The 8940-nt window shown below is 42.7% G+C and overlaps 1 long non-coding RNA gene across 1 annotated transcript; it reads left to right on the top strand.

Annotated features, from left to right (window-relative positions):
• The first annotated feature begins 459 nt into the window (after positions 1-459).
• LOC109252329 (uncharacterized) lies at positions 460-7659 on the top strand. Its single transcript, XR_002073946.2, has 4 exons — positions 460-567; positions 3241-3270; positions 5089-5151; positions 7607-7659. It is a non-coding gene; the product is annotated as an uncharacterized LOC109252329 (long non-coding RNA).
• The last annotated feature ends 1281 nt before the right edge of the window (positions 7660-8940 follow it).

The following is an 8940-nucleotide window of genomic DNA, read 5'->3' on the forward strand; positions in this document are numbered from 1 at the left end:
GGGACGCTGAGCTTGTCTCATTCCTGAAACACAGCTAGCTCAGCACCAAACCATTTTGAACACCTAGGAGATTGATCTGAGGATTACCATGACATGACATTTTTCATTTTGTGTGCTACCTGGGCAGGTAGGATGTAGATCATGAAGGAATAAAGGGAATCAATGGGGGGGGGGGTGCTCAGATAGCCATATTCTGACAATTATTTGCCATTTCCACATTCTTGGGCCATTAAGATGATCGTACCATTAAGTTGCAAATGTGGCTGGGCCACTTTCTTCCTTCCACAAGAGTTAGCTTTATTTTCATTTCAGTTGTGTGGGTTTTAAGTTATTCTCTGGTATTGATCTTTTCATCCAGTGGAATTGCTGTTAAATGCACCACGTTAAGGAAATACCTTGGTAAATTATTTGTAGAGCTTACACAACTATTCAACGTATGTTCTTTCCCACTGGGTGGCTCTTGTGGCTGGAGAAGGGAATGAATACTTTTACATCCTAACAGTCACTTGAATTGTCCACCCTTTCTCCCTGCAGAGAAGGCACAGGAATCACTGCCAATGCCACAAGGTAGGAAGTATTTTCATGTTGACTTTGTAGTATTTGTCCTTACTTAATGCAAATTTTTAATGCAATTTTGGTTTTAAACCAAAAGGTGTTTTGTTGGGATTGCTGAACCAGATTTGGAGGGGGCAACATATTACATATTGTATACATAAACTATCCATGGATTGGTGTACTAGGAAGCTGATGAGATCTGAAATTAGTAAGCCCAGTGGCAACATGTTCGAGATAGGCCTGAGTACCAGCCCAGGTGGGCTTTGGGATGAGGGAAGGACAATGGGTTTGGCAACAGAAGGTTTAAGTTCCTGAGATCTTGGGCAAGCCACTGACTCTCTTATTTAAAGGGGATAAAAACACTTAATTTGTAAAGCTCCGTTTGGGTTAAAAGGAGGTCATGTATGCAGAATGATAACAAAAACCAAATTTTATTGAGTGTTAAGGATATTCCAGGCATTTTTCTAAGACCTTTGCCTGCGTAGTTATTAGTTATTTGATTCTCTAATTCAGGGGTCAGCAAACCTTTTCTGTAAAAGGTCCGATAGTAAATCTTCTGGGCTTTGTGGAAAAGATGGTCGCTGCTGCATTTCAGCTCTGTTGCTGCAGCATGAAAGCAACAGCCATAACAATTTGTAAACTGCTGGGCATACCTGTGTTTCAAAAAAAAAAAAAAAAAAAACTGTTTACAAGAACAGGCACTGGGCTAGATTTGACCCCTGCTTTGACAAATAAATTCCAAGCACTTTGCATGCACGACCCATTTAATTTGCACAACAATCTTATGAAATGTGTACTATTGTAATTCCCATTTTACTGATGAGGAAATTGAAGCATAGAAAAGTTAATCAACTTGCCCAAGGCCATGAAGTTAGCAAGGGTCATAGATCTGTTAGACTCTGATACCTTGCTTGGCTTTTATGGAGGGTTGATGTTAAAAAACAGACTTCGTCTTCCCATTCCGTTAGTTTCTTGAACCAAAAGCCATCTCTGTTGCTCCCTTTCCCTCAATGATCACAACCAACGCTCAGAAAATTCTGCTCCACTTCCCAAAATGTATGCTAAACCCATTAGCATCTCCCAACTCCGCTGTTACTCTGTCTCCAAACCTTCAGCATCTGACCCTCACTATTGCAACAAATTTCTAAGGGGTCTTCTGCATTGGCTCTTTCCCTTCCATCACACATGTAACCTGTTCCTGGCACAGAATCTAGAACTGGCTGATAAAGCATAAATCAGACCATTGCTCTTAACTCAAAACCCTCCAAAGTTTTACCATTATATTTGGAATACTGTCCAGGTCTTTTTCAGTAAGACTGCAAATTATCTAATCCTTGTCTGGGTTTCTGACCACTGAGAAAACACCTCATCTAGCACTGTGCTCCCCACTCGCCTTTTTCCCATCCCTTGAAACTGATAAGGGAGTGCTCCTGCTAGGGCCTTTGCACTGACTTTTCCCTCTGTCTGGAAAGCTCTTCTCTCAGAGTTTTCCTACCTGGCTCCTTGTAATCAGGTCTCAGCTAAAATATCACTGCTTCAGAGAGGATTCCTCTCACTACACAATCCAAAATAGACTCCCTCTCAGTCATGTTCTATTTTATCAACCTCTTGTTTGTCTCTTCACAGTACTTACACCATCTGAGATTCTCTTTATAGTTTTCTTTTGTTCACCTGCTTGTCATATGTCCCTCCCATCCCACTTTCCAGAATGTAAGTCCTGTGAAAGCAGGAACTTTCAGCAAGTTTATGTCAGAACCAAAGACAGGTCCTGGTGCATAATAGGTTCTCAACAAGTATCTATTGAGGGAAAAACAAAAGACACACGCTAGCACTCTGCCTCTGCTATATAGTTGTTGTTGAAGACAAAGTGTTAGTCACTAACATGCTCAGTGGTCCTCAAACAAAGGCAATAACTGCCTTTGGAAGATACCACTTATCAGGCAATTCTGCCTCCTACACTTATTTATTAAATACAATTCCATTGTGCACCATGATTTCCATCTCTCTTCTAACTCCAGGAAGTTCAGAGCTTAACTGAATAATCAGTTCTAATAACTAGCTAAGAGTTTTGTTGGTTGGATATTGGTTAAATTAGTTAGTAGGTTGTTTTTCGACTTATTTCTCTTTCACCCATATTGTCATTAAACTTGCATTCTTATTTTTCCGGTTTTGCTAGGCAGATATATATATTTTACTGTCAGTCATTGGAAACATGTAGTAGGGTATAATATACTCAGATTAATAGAAATGTTTACCGAGGGTCTGGGAGGTTGTATATGAACTACTAGGTCCTGTGGGAAGCATGAGCTGAGAAAGTAGGTCAGATGTGGATATGCCATGGTCATTCTGCTTTTGTCCCAGTTGGGAACCACTTCCCTAGACAGGCAGGTGGCCCCAAGTTCCAGGGGTAACTGGCTTGCTCTACATGTGTGGACATTCTGAAAAGCTAGTATCACATGTTAAAGCTATTACCTGTCGAGTCTCTTCAAAACAACCACATCAGCAAATACTTCTGAGATTCTATCATGTCCAAGGGACTGCATTTCACCAGGAATTCACTGTATTTTTGCATTTTATATTTTGGACCTGTCACATTAAAGATTTGTTGAAAATTGGTAAGTAAGTAAAATAAAGGTTATTCAATTTAATTGAATAAAAAACATTTCAATTTATTTGTACCAATAGGTGATGGAAATTCAGCAACCACATTATCAGGTAAGAGAACATTTTTTTTTTTTGGTAAGAGAATATTTTGGGGCTATTTTCCCCTGGAATATTTCTGATTACCCATCCAAATCCAGAAAAGAAATAGATGAAAGGGTTACTGTTGAGTGATTTTGCTGAGTGACTCATTATAACCTGCCCTTACTTGTGAGAGTATTAGGGTTTTGACCCCAATAGATTCACTAGCTTCTAAAAAAAGTCAAGTAACAATGCCATTGTTTTGAATAAATACTAGAGACAATTTTAAACACAGAGGATTTTTAATTGTCTTTAAGTTTCATTTTGGCCAGCTCCTCTGAGAATATCCAAACTCTTAAGTTTTATAACTGATATGTTTCAAATTTTCTTTGGAGGAAATATCATTTGTCACATGTAATATTTGCTTACTGTATGAGTTCTGAATAGCGGCTGTAACAAATTGACACAAACTTAGTGGCTTAAACAACACAAATTTATTTATTATCTTGCAATTCTAGCATCAGAATTCCAAAACATATATCTCACTGAGTTAATATCTCACAGAATTATGTTCATTCTGGAGGCTCTAGAGGAAGGTACATTTCCTTGCTTTTTCCAGCTTCTAGAGCCATCTGCATTCTTTGGCTCATGGCCCCACTCCTGTATCTTCAAAGACGACACTGTAGTGACCTCAAATTTCTCCCTGCTTGTCTTCTTTTGCCTTTATTTCCACTTTTAAGAATGCTTGTGATCACATGGAGCCCACCTGTATAACCCAGGATAATGTCCTTTATCTTTTTTTTAATGTCTATTTATTTATTTTGGGAGAGAGAGAGAGAGAGAGAACAAGTGTGGGAGGGGAAGAGAGAGAGAGGGAGAGAGAGAGAATTCCAAGCAGGCTCTGCACTGTCATCACAGAGCCCAATTCAGGGCTCAATCCCATGAACCTGAGCCAAAATCAAGAGGCTGACACTTAACTGACAGAGCCACCCAGGCGCCCTGATAATGTCCCTTATCTTAAGATCGCTGATTAGCAACCTTAATTCCATCTGCAGTCTTAATTCCCCTTGCCGCATGACATGACATGGTCACAGATTCCAAGGATTAGGATGTGGACAACTTTGGGGGGCCGGTATCCTGCCTCCCACACTTAAATACAATTCTGTAGTTGCTACTCTCAGTGGCACAGAAATGGACACATGTCTCAAGACGTGCACTGAAATCTGGTGACCCAGAAAGCAAACAGAGGAAAAGGTGTGATAGAAGGAAGAGGGGTAGCCTCTACCTGAGTCAATAGGAAGAGAGAGGCGATGTTCTTGCCCACTGTCCTTTCTTCTGTCGGTGTTCCTAAGGGATATTGTAAGTAATTGTCAGGGCTACATATGGTGCAGAGGCAGGTCTGGAGGCAGGAGAGAATGTGGAATTGTGTGGATCCATGGAGAGTTCCCATGCTAGGGCAATACCTGTGCCACAGAGCCATGTCAGTGCTGGAACAGGCTGAGGAAGGAAATAAACAGAGCAAGTGAATGCAAGAACCAGGGGGTCCTGATGGTCCAGACCTCCAGCCAGCAATTAGGGAGAATATTAAAACCCAATACACATCATTCTTGTCACAAACACCAAATATCTGTGCCTGGACACCAAGTCTGGGAGAGAGGGGACACAGATGATTGAGCTGAGCTTCCACGGGGCTGAGGGTCAGCAACTGAGGGGTGATTCAGTCTCTCTATCACTTACACACTGATCACTTCAGAGTTGAAGCAAAACCGACCTCTTTTGAGACCACAGGGAGTCCCTGGCTGGCCACTTCTTTCTCGAGTCATTGTGGGCATGGATGTTTCTTTATTACAGTTCTACCCATTACCGTCTCAACTCAGCTGTCTCCCGTGACTGCGGCACGTTCAACATCACCAGGTAGGACTCCCTCCTCTACCTGCCACTACCATTACCAGATTTACGGCAGCTCCTGTCGTGATAGTCAGCAGTTCTGCCACCACCACTAGACATCGCTGATGTTCTCTTTGAGACAGAACGATTTGAGAAGAAAGAGACAAGAGGACCCTAGAGAGTCAGGATTTCATGCTGTCCAGATTTGCTCTATGTTTATCATCTATAACTACAATTAGAAAACCTCGTAACACAAGGCTCCTCATTTCCCTTACTTCACAAATGTAAAGAGGAAGAGGAAAAAAGGTAAGGGTGAGAGAGAGAGAGAGAGAGAGAGAGAGCATCACCTCATACCTCTTGAATTGAAGAAATAAACTAGAGCAAAGACCTCATTCTTTGTCTGTATCAGTGAATCACATAAATAAGGGACACCTCTTCTTAGTTGTGGGGAATGGTGGTCACAATTATGGGCCATTTTATTTCATCACTGTGCTGCTCGATGCTGACTCACCTGTAACTACGGACATTTCATTCGTACCATCAAATAATCCATATTCTGACAATGCTGATGATAACCTTGAATAAGCCTTCATACCTGCACTGTCCACATAGCTGCTGAATCCTTGAAGTGCCGCTCGGCAGAACAGACAGCTGCCGTGCCTGTCAAACACACACTGGTTCTTTCAAAGGCATGGTGTGATAAAAGAACGTAAAACTGCTTTCATTGACATCTTTATATTGATTACATGTTGAAATGCTAATATTTTGGATATATTGGGTTAAATAAGATATATGACTGAAGTTAATCTCACCTCTTTCTTCTTACTTTTTGAAATGTGGCTACCAGAAAAGTGCAAATTATGTACGTGGCTTTGCACTTCATTTCTCTTGGACAGCATTGCCTCACGCCATGTCCGCCCCCATGACGGCCTGACGTGGATTTTCTTATCTAATCTTCCCAACTGCTGGGGAGGGAACTTCTATAATCCCCATTCTCTGAACGGAGGAACCTCATACTCAAATAGGTTAAATATCGTCTGCAAGGTTGATGGAATGATTAACGCGAACAATCTGACTTCAGAATCCTAGAGCTTAATCTCTGAACTACCTTAACTCTCTAAACCACATTAAAATCCTTAAACTACTAGAAAGACTGACTGGGCATGTTGTCTATTCAGAAACCATGAGGATCCGTTTGCGGAGAGAGAAGCTGAGAACAAAAGACTGAGCTAATCTCTGAGCCAGGGCTGCACTTAGTTTCTTACCCTTCCCATCTTCCACAAACCAGCTGTCCGTTGCCTATCGGTGGCCCGAGGACACCAGCATCAGCCCCCTCCACGCCTTGTCCAGTCCTTCCCATCCCAAGTGGCAGCAGTGGCTCCTTCTACTAGATTCTCAGCTCTGTATCTGTCCTCGCTCGGAGCTCCTATTCCTTCCTGAGAGTTGTATGTATGTACTTGCTCCAAAGACATGATCAGCTTCACGGAGCAGAATCCATAGTTTTCTCATCTGTGACATTGTCCTCACCCCCACCCCTGCACACAGCACACACACACACACACACACACACACACACACACACACACACACAGTCTTGAGACTGATGACGGCTGTCTGAAGGGCGTTCACTGTTTGTTAAATGAATAAATAAGTAAATGCTTAGGTAAATGAGCCCTGTCTGGCTGGCCCTAGTTTGCATATCTGTATCTACTTCCAAATATTAATGAAAGAGAGGGCAGATGCATTAAGTTCTCAGATCTGGTGTCTAAGTAGCTAAGGATTCTTTTGAAACCTGAGTGGCATATTCCATTTACTTGCCGGTACAATGCTCAGAGCCAAGTGCTGGACCACTGGGTTTGGGGCCACTCTCTCCTACCTCCCAGCTGGGCGACCCTCACCAGTTTTCTCTACCTCTTTGTGCTTCAGTTTCCTTATTTGAAATGGGGATAATAGCTATGCACTTCAAGGAGTTGTAAGGAGTAAATCAATGAGTTTGTGTAGAGCGCTTGGCGGAGAGTGTGGCTCACAGCCATGCCACGTGAGTGTAGGCTTCAGTCCCTTGGCGTGTGTCCTGTGGAACTCAGGTGCTTCCCGGGCACCAAGCAGTGTTCAAGGAAGAGGGGTTGTGCTCCGTGACTGCTAGGCTGGGTGAAGAGGGTACAGCTTTTCTGCTCTTTGCTGATAGTCCTGGCCATTTTTCAAAATTCCTCCCCCAGCATCCGGCAACCCCCAACTTGCTTTCTATCTCTACAGATTTGTCTGTTCTGGATTTTTCACACAAATGGAGTCATACCATAAGTGGTCTATTGTGTCTGGCATAATATTTTCAAGGTTGCTCTTCCCTTTAAAATTCCCTGTGTTGAACAAGTTATATAGAGCTAGTTGAATTCTCCTCCTGGAAATATGAAGCAGATGAAAAAAGTCCTTCTCTTTCGTATCCAACATCAGGAGTCATTTTCCTTGTATTGTTGTTTCCCGACAGCACACTCAACTTCCACTGTCCCAGAAGACATTAATCACCCAACCACATCATCAGGTAAGCCAGCCAGCTATGGTTACAACCACCAAAAATGGGTGTGATACTTTGTATTTGCTGCTTCCACATTCGAGCCCACAGGAAGAATGATGAGCTGAAGCTCAGGGCCGGGGAAGATTCACTACCAAGGGATCTAGGGACAATGTGATGCCAATGTCAGCTTCAACACCTGATTTTATGCTCCATGAGGATAGGGTTTTTTTGTTTGTTTGTTTTTTGTCTGTCTTGCTTATCACTGTACCTCTAGAAGCTATCGCCGTGCTTGGCACACGGTAATCACTCAATAAAGTTTATCGAGTCAATAAATGAATATAAAAGTGTTGCATGTGTGAATAGGCCATTTAATCCCTCTTGGGGTAACTTCAGTCTTGGCCAAGAACAATCCTGCTCGACAGTGCAGGGTGCTGACTGGAGGCAAATCTCTCTGCTCAAGGACACAGGCATCACTCTGGAAAGTGCCAGTAGTCCCTCCTTGTACTAATATCCCTCCTCAGAAAGAAGTATTAGTATTTCATAGGTGAGCAAGGTAATGAAGACAAATCCTTCTAACAAATATTTTTTTCAGCCTCAGCAGATAATGAGAAGTTACCAACTCTCCTATCAGATAAGGCAACAATTCCATCACCAGTCCTTACTATCCAGTTGGAAGGTACAAACAGATGGGCCATATCGCTAGGTTGTATGATGTCCTCCGTGAGCTCATCCAAGATAATCAGCATCCTTATAAATACAAACCTTTTTAGAACTTTTGCCCAATTCATCACTGACTTATTTTACCACTGTGGAGCACCTTATGCAGAACCAGGAGTTGATGTAAAACTAAAGAAAGTAAGATATTTGGGGGATCAGGATCACATTTAGGTGCTTTCTATCAGCAGCCTGAACTCGACTTCAACCTCATCAGAAAGTCATTCTTCATGAGCCTGTGGCCAGTCCAGATGTTTTGGAAAGGTGTGGCATAGCTAGTGGCTCTTCACAAGCTGTCAGCTGAGTTGTTTTCTGACATGTTGTCCTGTGTCCATCTCAGGAAGAGAAGTTTAAGTTCTAATCACTGTTTCCATGTTGTTCCAGTTCTACCTGTGGTCGACTCCTTGTCTTCCAGCCGCAGAGCCAATGCTCCTTGGCCCAGCCTATCAGGTCAGCAGTCTTCCCCACAGGATGCGCCATTGCTCTCGAAGACCCCAGGGGGTCACCACAACCAGGGAGGGAGCCTGGGAGCTACGGTAGAGGCCTCAGAGGTACCTGGGGAAAGACCACAGTTACAGGAAGAGAGATCACTG

Source organism: Panthera pardus, unplaced genomic scaffold, assembly GCF_024362965.1.
Source record: "Panthera pardus isolate Hobbes unplaced genomic scaffold, ASM2436296v1 HiC_scaffold_22, whole genome shotgun sequence".
Taxonomy (NCBI): Eukaryota; Metazoa; Chordata; class Mammalia; order Carnivora; family Felidae; genus Panthera; species Panthera pardus.